At 36.3% G+C, this 14,116-nt stretch overlaps 1 pseudogene; it reads left to right on the forward strand.

Annotated features, from left to right (window-relative positions):
* Positions 1 to 10,849: 10,849 nt before the first annotated feature.
* On the forward strand, positions 10,850 to 11,042 carry LOC116871732 (annotated as a pseudogene).
* The last annotated feature ends 3,074 nt before the right edge of the window (positions 11,043 to 14,116 follow it).

Raw genomic sequence — 14,116 nt, forward strand, 5'->3', positions numbered from 1 at the left:
CTATAACACTTTGTTTTTAATAGGGCCAGCCCTCTGGTGAAACTGGTTAACCAGAGTCTAACCCACTGGGATATTATCAGAGCCTAAAAAACTTGGGTAAAAGAAATGCCCAAATCCAGCCCTTTGTAGCCATCCTATCCTACCTGAGAGGTAAGGAAAACACTTAGACATATTCGTGTAGTTCACAGCCCAGAAGAAGCAGCTCACTAAAAGACTGACACCTAATCATTGCACTATGATTAGAATGCTAAGAATGGTTTCTCTCCCCCCACACCTCAGTACCACATAACTAAAAGCCAGTTTGTAACAGTTCCTTTTACCCAGCCCGTTGCTGTTATTATTTTCCAAGGCCAAAGTTTGCCAGACACAGCAAAAGGCAAAGGACAGAGTTTGAAAGGACTGAGCAGACATCATAACCAGACATGGCAGGGATGTTGGAATTAACAGACTGAGCATTTAAAACAACTCTAATAAATATGTTAAGGGCTTTAATGGATAAAGTACACGGCATGCAAGAACAGATGGGTGGTATAAACAGGAGATGGAAATCCTAAGAAAGAACCAAAAAGAAATGCTGTAGGTACAAGCCACTGCAATGGAAGTGACGGATGCCTTTGGTGGATGGGTTGGTTAGCACACTGGGTACAGCTGAGGATGGAATCTCGGCTATTAGAAGGTATAGCAATAGAATCCCAGAAAACTGTAAATTGAAGAAAACAAGGAAGAATACCAGAACAGAATATCTGACGGCTGTGGGACAGTTATAAAAGGTATTATATATGCCTCATGGGACTACAAGAAGGAGAAGAAAGAGAAAGGAAGAGAAAAAATATTTGAAACAATAATCACTGGAAATTTGCCCAAATTAACATCAGAAACTACACCATAGATCAAGGAAGCTCAGAAAAAGACCAAGCAAGATAAACATCAACAGAACTATACCTCAGATGTAGAGTTCAGTAATTCTTCAGTTGCATAGAATACCCAGTGCTCATTTTCATCTGAAACTAATGACGCACTATATGTTGGCTAATTGAGTTTAAATTAAAAAAAAAAAAAGAAAACTATACCTCAGAATAACATCTTCAAATTAGAGAAAGTCAAAGATAAAGAAAAAACAAATCCTGGCCTGGTTGGGGGAGGGGGGAAGCGTCAGAAAGGGGAAAAAAAAAATCTATAGAGGAACAGAGATAAGAATTATATCTGATTTCCACTCAGAAACTATGCAAACAACAAGAAAGTGGAGAGAAAACCACCTATGAACTTAGAATTCTATAGCCTGTGAAATTATTCTTCAAAAGTGAAGGATAAATACTTTATCAGACAAACAAAACTGGAGGGAATTTGTTGCCAGGAGACCTATTCCCTGACTTGAAAGAAGTCTTAAAAGAAGTTCTTTACAGAGAAAGAATATAATATAGTTAAAAATGTGAATCTATATAAATAAAGGAAGAACATTGAAGAAGGAATAAGTAAAGGTACAATAGAAACTTTTATTTTTTTCTTAATTGATTTAACACATAATAATTTGTTCAAAATAAAAAGAGCAACTATATATTCAATTACATATGCATATATACTTTTATATATAAGTTAAATGAATTACAGCAATGGTACAAAGGACAGGAGGAAGGAATTAGAGTTATCTTATTATAAGGTATTCACACTACACGTGCAGTAGTATAGTGTTGTTTGAAAGCAGACTTGGAGAAGTCGTAAATATTTTGCAAACTTTAGGACCACAAAAAGCATAACTGATATGCTAAGAAATGAGAAAATGGAATCACATAAAAATGCTAAATTAAATTCACAAAAGTGAGAAAAAGAGTGGAAGACAAAAGCAGAAACAAAGAATAAGGGGAACAAGCAAAAAACAGTAATATAGTAGATCTTAATCCAATTATATCTATAATCACTAGAAATATAAATAGTCTAAATGCACCAATTAAAGACAGATTGTCAGAGTGGACCAAAAACATGACATAATTTTATGTTACCTATATGAAATCTCCTTTAAATATAAGGACACACATAGATTAAACATAAATCCATGGAAAAAATACATCATGCTAACACTAACTCAAAGATAGCAGGAGTAGTTATGTTAATTTTAGACAGAACAGATGTCAAAGTAAGGAAAGCCATCAGAGATAAAGAAGGGCATTACACAGTGATAAAGGGATCAATTCTCCAAAACCACAACATTTTCTTAATATGCATGTGCCTAACAAGAGAGCATCATAAACCATGAGGCAAAAACTATGGAACTTCAAGGAAAAATAGACAAATCCACTACCATAGTTTGAGACTTCACCACCCTTCTCTCAGAGATAGATCCAGCAAGCAGAAAATCAGTAAGGACATAGGTAAACTCAACAATATCATCTACCAACTGGATATGATGAACAGCTATAAGCCATTTCATCCAGCAACAATACAATTTTTTCTGAAGCAAACATGGAATATTCATCAAGAGACCACATTCTGGTCCATAAGACACCCCTTTACAAATTTAAGGAGCAGAAACAATACAATGTCTGCTCTCAGACCACAGTGGATCTAAACTAGAAGTCATTAACAGAAAGATAACTAGAAAATCCCCAAATAGTTCAATATTAAACAACACAGTTCTTAATAACACATGGGAAATCTCAAGAGAAATTCAAACATTCAAAAATATTTGGAATGAAATGAACATGAAATCACAACTTATCAAAATTTCTAAGATGCAGAGAAAGCAGTGCTTAGAGGGAAGGTTACAGCATTGAAATGCACACATTAGAAAAGGAGAAAGATCCCAAATCAATCATCTAATTTTTCACCTTAGAAAACTAGGAAAGGAAGAACAAATTAGCTCCAAGTAAGTAGAAGACAAGAAATAGTAAAAATTAGAGAAGAAATCAATAGGAAAATCAGTAGAGAAAATAAGAAATTGATAGAGAAAATCAACAAAAGCAAAAGCCAGGTCTTTGAAAAGACCAATAAATTGATAAGGAAATTAAAACAACAATGAGATACCACTACACTCCTACTACAATGGGCAGAATCTAGAACACTGATAAAGCAAATACAGGGGAAGATTAGGGCAACAGGAGCCCTCATTCATTGTTGGATAAAATGCTAAATGGCACAGTCATTTGGAAGACAGTTTGTCATTTTCTTACAAAACTAAACACATTCTTTCCATACAATCCACCCTTTGCACTTCTTGGTATTTACTGAAAGGAGCTGAAAACTTACATTCATAGAAAAACATGCACATGAATATTCCCAACAGCTTTATTCATAATCACCAAAACTTGGAGGCAACCAAGATGTCCTTTAGTAGGTGAATGGATAAATAAATTGTGGTACATCCAAACAATGGAATATTATTTAGCACTAAAAAGAAATGAGTTACCAAGTCATTAAAAGATATAGAGGAGGGTCACCTGGGTGGCTCATCATTTAAGCATCTGGCTCCAGCTCTGGTCATGATCCCACGATCCTGGGATGGGTCCCCTCGTCAGGCCCCGTATTGGGCTCCTGGCTTAGCAGAGAGCCTGCTTGTCCCTCTCCCCACTGCTTGTGCTCCCCCTGCCCCAAATAAATAAATATATTCTTTAAAATATATAGAGGAAACTTAAATGCTTATTATTATATGAAAGAAACCAGTCTGAAAATGTTCCATACTATATGATCCCAACTATCTGGCATTTTGGGAAAGGTAAAACTATGGAAACAGTAAAAAGATCTGTGTTTGCAGAGGGTGGGCATGGAGGAGTAGAGATGAATAGGCAGGACACAGAGGATATTTATGGCGGTGAAATACTCCATATGCTATTATAATGGTTGATATACATCATTATACTTTTCTCCAAACTCATAGAGTGTAAGACACAGAGAGTGAGCCCTCAGGTAAACTGCGGATAGGGTGACTGTGAAGTGTCAATGTAGATTCATCCTTGGTAAGAAATGCACCTTCCTGAGCAGGGCTGTTGCTAATAGTGGGGGACGGACATGTGAGGGGGAGGAATATATGATAAATCTCTGTACTTTCCTGTACTCTGTACTCTCCACTCCATTTTGTCATAAACCTACAACTGCTCTTAAAGTTTTTAAATAAGAAAAACCAAAGCAAATGAAATAGACCTAAACTGTCTTCTGACTTGTAGTGTCTTTTTCTAATTTTCTGGACAAAACCTGTTTCAAATTTAAGCTACTTCATACATGTGAATCTTTGCCTGGTTATATTTCTTCCTTCCCCCCAGTCCTCTAAGGAGTTTGCATGCCTCTTGTTGCAGTTTTGTTTCTTATTATTGCTGTTTATTTCTTTGAGTCATTATGCCAGGTTGCATATACTGTAAACATTTTGAGGACAGGTACTGAATCTTAAAAAATTATTTTCATCTCCAGACATAGGGGATTAATGAAAAATCATTAACTTCAATTAGATGACACATTTAATTGTGGAAACGTACATGATAAGGAAAGATGTGTGGTTTTGTTGGACAGGCACAGGGAAACGATTATGTGCTACCCAGTTTCTTGTGTTAAGCAAATAAATACCTGTCCGTTTGCTTTGATCTTTTGCAAAGAGAAAGAATAGATAAATATGAAGTGGAGAGGAGAACTTATTTTTTGGGAGTAAGTAGAGAAGGGAAAGGAGAACTTCAGACAGAAGTTAGAGGGTTAGACCTGAAAAGAACATGCCATCCAGAGGGTAAAGAAGGCACAAGGTGTCATATTGGAAGCACTGGACTGCCCAGTCCAAACCTAGTTTTCAGTAGGATCTTCCTTCCAGGTACAAGCATAGCGTCCAAGCATGTTTGCCTTTTCTCCCTGTTTCTATTATTTATTAAACATTTAGTATATGCACAAAACTGCTTTAGGAGCCTTAATATTTTTGTATTCTAAGTACCTCAAGCTAATTTTGCTGAGGTGGGTAGGTAAATACGATCGGTTATTCTTATTTATGATAATAAATCTGATCTGAACAGACTTTGTGGTTAAGACACTAGCGGTCAAGCCATGTGTTTTGAACCATAGTCAATTCAGTGAAAGATGAGTCAATTCTAAAACATAATATTTTTTCTTTAATAGGCTTTGAAAGCTAATTGTCTCAGTTCAAATTCTGATTTTACCGTTTACTAGCTCTTTGTACTTTGAGATCATTAAGGAAGTTCTGTAAGTGTTCGGTTTCCTTGTTGGAAATATGGGGGTGTTAGCAGAGTTTAGCCAATAACATTTCTGTGAAGATCAATTGAAATAATGCATTAAAAATACTCTGTACATTATTGGTACTCAATAAATGCTGACAAATATTAATAATATTATAATTAGTGTTCATCTATTCTATAGCTGTCCCTGTTATGGATCTCTTGATTTCTAGGACAGACATTTTTGAGTGGATAGTTAATGCTGATAAAGCTTGAATTCAATAACTGGACTTTAATGATCTGTTATTTGTCCATTCAGAATGCTTTATATAAACAGAACTAATTGTCTCAAGCCCCGGGTCCTTGGTATTTTCTCTCCATACTTAACAAAGCACAGGATCACCATCTTGATGATCTGTCCATTTTTATTTTAATTTTTTAGCTAGCTTTAAATAGTATGATGTAGTCAAGTATATCTTATAGTTCATTAGTTATTTAATCTGAATAGAATATATAGGCTAACAATATGTTTTTTGAAACATCTAGTTCTAGTGAGTCAAGTCTGATAAGGATGTCAACGCAGTTACTCAATATGCTTTTACTGTGAATATAGGACACTGATTCAAGAAATGAGGGGTGGGCTAGTTTAATTGGCTAAAATAGTTAATTTTACTACTATTTCTGGAAATGAAATTTTTTTGAGGCATACCTTATTGGCTTCTATTCACGTTTATTAAAATTTTCATTTTTTGGAGTATCTAAAAAAAGTTCAGAATTCATATTTGATGTCCAGGTTACTTAACAATGTCCTTCGTGCTGCACATTAGCCAGATCAAAATGATTGCAAACACAGAAATCTGGAGCAACAGCAAATGAGCTCCCTTGTCATGAATATAGCAAAACATTTAGAAAAAAAAAAGAAAGAGAGAGACTCCATTCCCATATGGCAAATCAAATTATATTTTGATGATCTATAAATGATATAGAATATATAATTTCAATCCAATTTCACATTTCATTTATTAAAAATAAAATACGTTAGCCCAGAAGCAAATAACATTTGTCCTAATAAGGCAAACTCATGTACATTTGACCTCTTTCTACTTGTGATATACACATCTTTCACAGCTGAGTAAGCAAATTTACAGATCTGGGTTGGGTGGACAAATTAACAACCTTTGCACAAGTTGAAGAGTGAACCCTTTTAGTGGGAAACTATTCTAAGCTTGAAGATGGAGGAAGCATGATTTCTTTCTAATATAATGTCATTTATTAAATATTGATCTTAGGAAGTACATGTACATGTGGGGGGGTTCAGTAGGAGATAATGAAGGAGATAAATCATTCCGAAAGAAATAAGTTTTAATATTTTATTTTGGTAGAATATATTATAGTATTACAGTTAAACATTGTGATTTCAACACTGAATTTCGGTAGTGTCATCTTTCCTGAAATTATTAAGGCTTAGGAATTTTCTTAGAAGCACTAAGAAATGAAGCATTCAGTGACTCTCAAATATGACCTCTAAACTAGCAGCATGCGTTTCACCTGAGAAGTTAAAAATCCAAATTTGTAGTCCCCAACCCAGAACTAGTGACTCAGAATCTGTTGGAGTAAGATCCAGAAACCTGTATCTTCCTGAGCTTTAAAGAGATTTAGATGCACACTAAAATTTGAGGACCTCTGGTCTAATTTAATTCCTCACAGAAAGGAGAAAACTCTATACATGTGCCAAGAAGTCTAGGACCAAACGTGAAATAATTAACTTAAGTCGCATGTTTGCCATGGATAACTTTCCAGATCCTTTCAGGTCCTGTCTGGCTATTTTACTTCTTTGACTGAATTAAAGAACAATTGACACAGTGCCATATCTTCTCCATTTTGTGTAACAGGCTCAAGATCAACCTCATTTGGTGTAGAAGATGGATCTTGATTATAGTCAGGGATATTCAAGTAAACTCTAGAATAACAATTTGAGGTTCAGCCTCTGAACCTCATTACCAATCTGACTTGCATAGATGGGCTACTTCTACTCTGTCTAGTTATCAGATCAAGTCCTTATTTCTAGAAAAAGAGTAAAATACTGATGTTCTTCTCATATTTCCACCCCTTCCCACAGAGGATAGAATGTCCAGACAAGCATGTACTTCTGTCCACCACCTTTACTAGCTCCTCTGAGAGGATGGATTGACTCATAAGATTAATCAGAAAGGAAGTCATTGAGTAGGCCACTTTTCACTAGCATGCAAAAACAGTGTGTATGTTTATATGAGGATGAAACAAGGGGGTTGGCAGGAAAGATAGGTGGAAAGGAGTAGAAGTATTGCAGGAAGAATCAGCATATTCCTAGATCTAAGCCTTAGCACTACTTTTCAGCCAAATCCTGAGTGTGGTGAACACTGACTGCTGGGGTATCAGGTGCTTCCTTATTAGAGAAGGCAAAAAGAATAAGGTACAGAATTGAAACTAACATTCCACTCCATGAAAGTAATTTCTCAGATCTAGTCTCTGTATCCATGTTTTGTTCTCTCAGTCCAGATTTCTGCCTGGATTACCAAAGATTTCCAGTCTCAGAGGAATTTAGTTCTCTGACAAGTCCCCAAATTAACTAGAATATATGCTAGAAACCCTGTCAGGAGCAGGTTCCTGTGGCCAGCCATAACTCCTCATGCCAACTACTCTCAGATAAACTTGCAGTTTATATGCTCCACTTACCTACCTTTGGGGCCTCATCTTACTCCTTGTTAGTACTTCCAAATGTTGGATTCAGCTTCAGACTACCTGTTCTGATATCTTGTTCTATTTCCAACATTCTAAGTTTTCCTTCCTCTCATCCTCCCAACTGAAGTAGTCAAACTATCCCCATGCCTTATTAGAAACTGTTGTAGTTCTAGCTCTAGGCTTTAGATTTTTCTTTACAATTGTGCTGTGGTTACTTGGTCCCTGTCTGATCATATTTTGAAATATGGTAACTTTACCTGGCAAATAATGTCAGGACAAAGAGATACTTGGTGAAAATGCTTCACCTTTGAAGATAGGTTTACAAAATCATTATCATCACCCCCATTATCACAACAACAGTAATAATAACAGTTGTTCCATACTTAAGAGACTGCAAAGATTTCTCACTGCTTCCAAAATGCTGTCAAAATTTTAGCTTGACACATATAATATATAATTCAGCTCTACACTTTCTTTTCTGACATTTACTGTTCCTTCTTTGCACACCCCCCCATAAACACTAGGATCAAACCTCTTCATTGTTTTAGAAAAATGGCAAGCCTTTTATACATTTCTTTCTTTGTATATGCTTCCCACTGTCTAGAGTATATCCTCTATTTTACTGACTTTCAGAATTTCCACTACGGCATCTCACATGCAATACTGTTTATTTGTGACTCTTGGCTCACTAGACTGTGCTCCTGGAGGGAAGGGAATATAAGTCAACCATAGAGGTATCAAGCAAACAATGGACATTTAATTTCAGTTACTGAATAATAAATGAACCAAAGGCAACATGCATAGTAATTACATCTATAAATAAGGATCTCTGTGATGTTAGAATAAAGTTGATAAATCAGTGAGTAGTATATTGTTCAAGAGATACTCATATAAGAAAGGATGAAAAATCCAGAAAGATACCATGTTTTTCTTCTTTGTTACTTGCAGAACAAGGAAAAACTTGATTCTACATCAAAAGCAGTCCAAAGAATGCTACTTTACATTCCCATCAAAGACTAATTCAGAAATTATGTCACAAATTTCTAACATATAACATCTACTCAAACACCCACCTGTAATGTCAGGCACACTTCTTCTATGTGAAGCAGAGATAAGGACCATGAATGACACAAAAACATTTTCAGATCTTTGATGATATTAAGGAATAATTGATAACTGTATTGTACTTAAATTAGAAAATTATCCTTAAATTTTAGTGGCATATAGTAAAAACACTGGTGTGACATCAACGATGGCTTCAAACATAATATGAAATGGTGAGACAGTAAGAGCGTGGATATAGCAACTTTACCAAGTGTTGATGGGTGTTTAGGACAGGTGATGGATAATGGGAATTCATTAAAGTATCTGTCCACTTTTGGATGTGCTTGAAATTCAATGTATTTAAAAAAAACATTTTCCATCATGACCAAGGCTACATAGTTGTGAACAAATAAAGTGACATCAAATACTTGTTATTGTTACTTCTGAGGCACTCTGGTATTTTCTATTTTATTCTTTCCCTTCTATTTTATTAAAAAAAAATAATGATGACCCCTAAATTTATTTGTTTTTGCTACTGAGCCATGGAAAACACTGTTTTATACAATGGAATAATCCTTCATATGTTCATTTTCCCCCCTGTCCAATGCACACTCTATGAGTTTTCCACATTTCATATTAAATATCAACCTTCTCATAAGGTTCACAAACTTTAAGCATCTCATACCCCTGATGTTGCTCTAATTTTGTCACATGGCATAGTGTGGCATCTTAAAAAAAAAAGTGACCTATTAAAATTATGTTCCTGACTATATATTCAAACAGAAACATTACTTTGACTAAAACAGTGTTGTTCCAAGTGATGAAATTGTATCCTTCATTCAAATTTGACCCTCGTATAAAATGAGAGTCCTCCCTTTATATACTCTTCTCTATGTTCCACTCTGTACATAAGCCTCTGTACTCTCATTTTACTGGTCCTTCTAGCATTAGGATCTGATTATTCTTTAGCTTTGCAACCACAAATAAATGTCCAGATTCATAGACTCTCCAGGCATCCAAGTTATTCCTTAGCTTATGTTTGTCCAGCCTATTTTTCAGATTTTTAAAAGCTGAATGTCATTCTGTGGTTTTAAATACTTTTCCATTTACCAAGGTGATTTTCAATCTTATTTTCTGTGGCACAAGCTAGGCCTCCTGGGATGGTGCCATCCACAAAAATAAATAAATAAATAAATAAATAAATAAATAAATAAATAAATGTTTAATAAATATTTAATAAATAAATGAATAAATACTTTTTATATAGCAGCATTTGGCTGAATGATAAAGTTGAATACTATTCAGTCCCACTGAACCATCTTTTTTACTGTGACCTCAACACAGTAACACTTTACTTCAAGCCTCAAGCCTACTATAACTGATGAAATAAACATAATAAATAAGGAACAACTGAGTATCACTAAGTTCTTGATAATAGGCTATATAGATTATCTAAAAAGTGACAAACATAACAGTTTAGAGATGATTTAGTAGATATTCATTTATAGCACTATATTGAAGAACCATAAGAGTAGATAAAATGAATATATAAACTTATGCATTGTGTTATAGTCTCTAGCCTTCTACAATTGTTCTTATGTGTTTTCATACTTTCTACAAATGTATATTATAATCTTCAATATCTGTACTCCATAATGTGAAAGATGGTCTTTGATGGGTGCTAGGTAATTTAATATTCAGCATATTGAATTAAAGTCCAACTTTTCCTATTTCATTATTACTCTGACATAGGAAGATATAAAGACAAATAATATCCAGGCATAGAAAACATAATTTGTTAAGTACTTAAAGAAACATACCTACAAATAGATTTTGGTGATTATATATTGAATAACATTATGGGGAAAAAAAAAACTTGGTGGGAGGGAAAATTTGAGTCAGAAGGAGTTGCAGATGAAATTACAACATCTGGTTTCGGCATGATCATGTTTCTGCAGTATTATCTCAACAGCAGGCAGACCAGATCTGTACACCAAAGAAGCCTGACCCTATGGGACAAGAGACCTCCTCTGCTCATCCTGCTGGTATCCCCCAGATGACAAATACTCTTGGCACTGAATCACTGTCAAGATACACTTTGAGGTGCTCATGACTCAGCAACCAAGACTTGTCCTTTGAGGGTCCCTTAAATTTCATGTCTCTTCTACAGCCTTCTCCCCTCAGAGACTTTTCCAAACCAAGCTCTTCAGTCTGTGCCCTGAAGCCTTGTTACCACCCTTGCTCTTTGGAATCCTGTTTAATTGTCACCTTTGATCACACTTGTGTGAGGCAATCATGGTTGCATCCCCCTTAAGGAGCCAGTTTTAATCTTCTTTTCATATTTTAAACCACTTTGAGGTTACTAAAAGGATCTGAAAGGTAGAACCAGAGCAAGATGGCAGAGGAGTAGGAAACTTAAATATCACTGGGTCCCAGGAGTTCCACTGGATAGTTACCAAACCATTCTAAACACCTACAAACTCAACAGGAGATTGAAGAGAAGAAGAGCAGCAATTCTAGGAACAGAAAAGCAACCACTTTCTAGAAGGTAAGACCTGTGGAGAAGTGAATCTGAGGTGAAAAATGGGAAGATAGACTGCGGGGGGGAGGGGCCAGCTCCTGGCAGTCATAGAGCAGTGGAGCACAAAATCGGAACTTTAGAAGATGGCTCCACTTAGGGACATCACCCCAGAGGCTAAGTGGGGAGCCCTTGTGGGGACAGTGTGGTCTCAGGACCTGCAGGGTCACAGAAAGCCGAGGGGTGCCTGAGTATGACAGAGCTCCCAGGTATTGGAGTGGGAAAGCGGACTATAGATATGGAACCAAGGATTATGCTGCCAGCTCAGGGTTACATTAGGCTGTGATGTGAGGCACACTCAAACCACTGTTCTTTGAACAGGGACCCCACAAGTGGCAGATATGGAGAGACCCCCTCCTTCCTTTTCTGGGAGGAGTGGCACAGGAGTGTGCAACAGGAATCTGCTGGGTTTGGAGACTCCAAATGGGGCCACATGCCAGAGATACAAATGCTCAGTCACAGACCAGGTGAGCTCGGAGTGAGGCTGGAGACCAGGGAGATGGGAGGGATTTATTGCTTCTCTCTGAGGGTGCACTGAGGAATGGGGCTTGAGCTTTTGGCTCCTCCAGGCTGGAGATTGGGAGGCTGCCATTTTCATTCTCTGCCTCCAAACCTCTATGGAAAGCATTCAGGGAACAAAAGCTGATGAGATCAAAACATAGCAGATTACATAGCCTGGTCACTGACAAGGGTGGTGCAATTGTGCCTCAGGCAAAGACATTTGAGAATTAGTACAACAGGCCCCTCTCCTAGAAGATCAACAAGAACATCCAGCCAAGACCAAGGTCATCAATCAGTGAGAACTGCAGAACTCCCAGAGCTATGGGAATTCATGTTTTTTGTTTGTTTGTTTTGTTTTGTTTTTTTCTATGATTCATTAGTCTTTCAAAGTTAAATTTTTTAAATTTTATTTTTTTCTTATTCTATTTTTTAATTTTTTATAATTTTTCCTTTTTCCTATTTTAATGTTTTTAAACTATTTTATCAATACCTTTTAAAAAAATCTTTTTAAATTTTCACTGTTATAGTCATATTCTCTCCCCTCATCTTACTTGACCTTATTTTTTGTGTACATATCGATTTTTCTTTCTTTAATTTTGGGGATACAGTTTCTTTTTTTTTTATATAATTTTATTTTTTATAAACATATATATATATATTTTTTCCCCCAGGGGTACAGGTCTGTGAATCTCCACGTTTACAAACTTCACAGCACTCACCATAGCACATACCCTACCCAATGTCCATAACCGGCCCCCCCAACCCCCCTCTGCCCAGCAACCCTCAGTTTGTTTTGTGAGATTAAGAGTCACTTATGGTTTGTCTCCCTCCCAATCCCAACTTGCAGAAAAATGAAATTGGATCATTTCCTTACACCACACACGAAAATAGACTCAAAATGGATGAAGGACCTCAATGTGAGAAAGGAATCCATCAACATCCTTGAGGAGAACACAGGCAGCAGCCTCTTCGACCTCAGCCGCAGCAACATCTTCCTAGGAACATCGCCAAAGGCAAGGGAAGCAAGGGCAAAAATGAACTATTGGGATTTTATCAAGATCAAAAGCTTTTGCACAGCAAAGGAAACAGTTAACAAAACCAAAAGACAACTGACAGAATGGGAGAAGATATTTGCAAATGACATATCAGATAAAGGGCTAGTGTCCAGAATCTATAAAGAACTTAGCAAACTCAACAACCAAAGAACAAATAATCCCATCAAGAAATGGGCAGAAGACATGAACAGACATTTCTGCAAAGAAGACATCCAGATGGCCAACAGACACATGAAAAAGTGCTCCATATCACTCGGCATCAGGGAAATACAAATCAAAACCACAATGAGATACCACCTCACACCAGTCAGAATGGCTAAAATTAACAAGTCCGGAAATGACAGATGCTGGCGAGGATGCGGAGAAAGGGGAACCCTCCTACACTGTTGGTGGGAATGCAAGCTGGTGCAACCACTCTGGAAAACAGCATGGAGGTTCCTCAAAATGTTGAAAATAGAACTACCCTATGACCCAGCAATTGCACTGCTGGGTATTTACCCTAAAGATACAAACGTAGTGATCCGAAGGGGCACGTGCACCCGAACGTTTATAGCAGCAATGTCTACAATAGCCAAACTATGGAAAGAACCTAGATGTCCATCAACAGACGAATGGATAAAGAAGATGTGGTATATATACACAATGGAATACTATGCAGCCATCAAAAGAAATGAAATCTTGCCATTTGCGACAACGTGGATGGAACTAGAGGGTATCATGCTTAGCGAAATAAGTCAATCAGAGAAAGACAACTATCATATGATCTCCCTGATATGAGGGAGAAGAGATGAAACAAAGTGGGGATATAGTTTCTTATAATAGATCAAAATATACCCTAACTCTAGTGAATGGCTTTGTTCTAGTCTCTAGCCTGATCACATTCTTTTCTCTTTTTTTTTTTTCTGTTTCCAACCAACTTCTTATATAATCAATTCCTTTTTTAGAATCTTCTTTTAATTTACATCTTTACAGTTATATTCCCTTCATTGTGTTTACATATATATATATATATATATATATATATATATATATACACACACACACATAAGTTTTTCATTTTTTAAAATTTTGAGAGGCAG

Source organism: Lontra canadensis, unplaced genomic scaffold, assembly GCF_010015895.1.
Source record: "Lontra canadensis isolate GAN:19392208 unplaced genomic scaffold, GSC_riverotter_1.0 scaffold27, whole genome shotgun sequence".
Classification (NCBI taxonomy): domain Eukaryota; kingdom Metazoa; phylum Chordata; class Mammalia; order Carnivora; family Mustelidae; genus Lontra; species Lontra canadensis.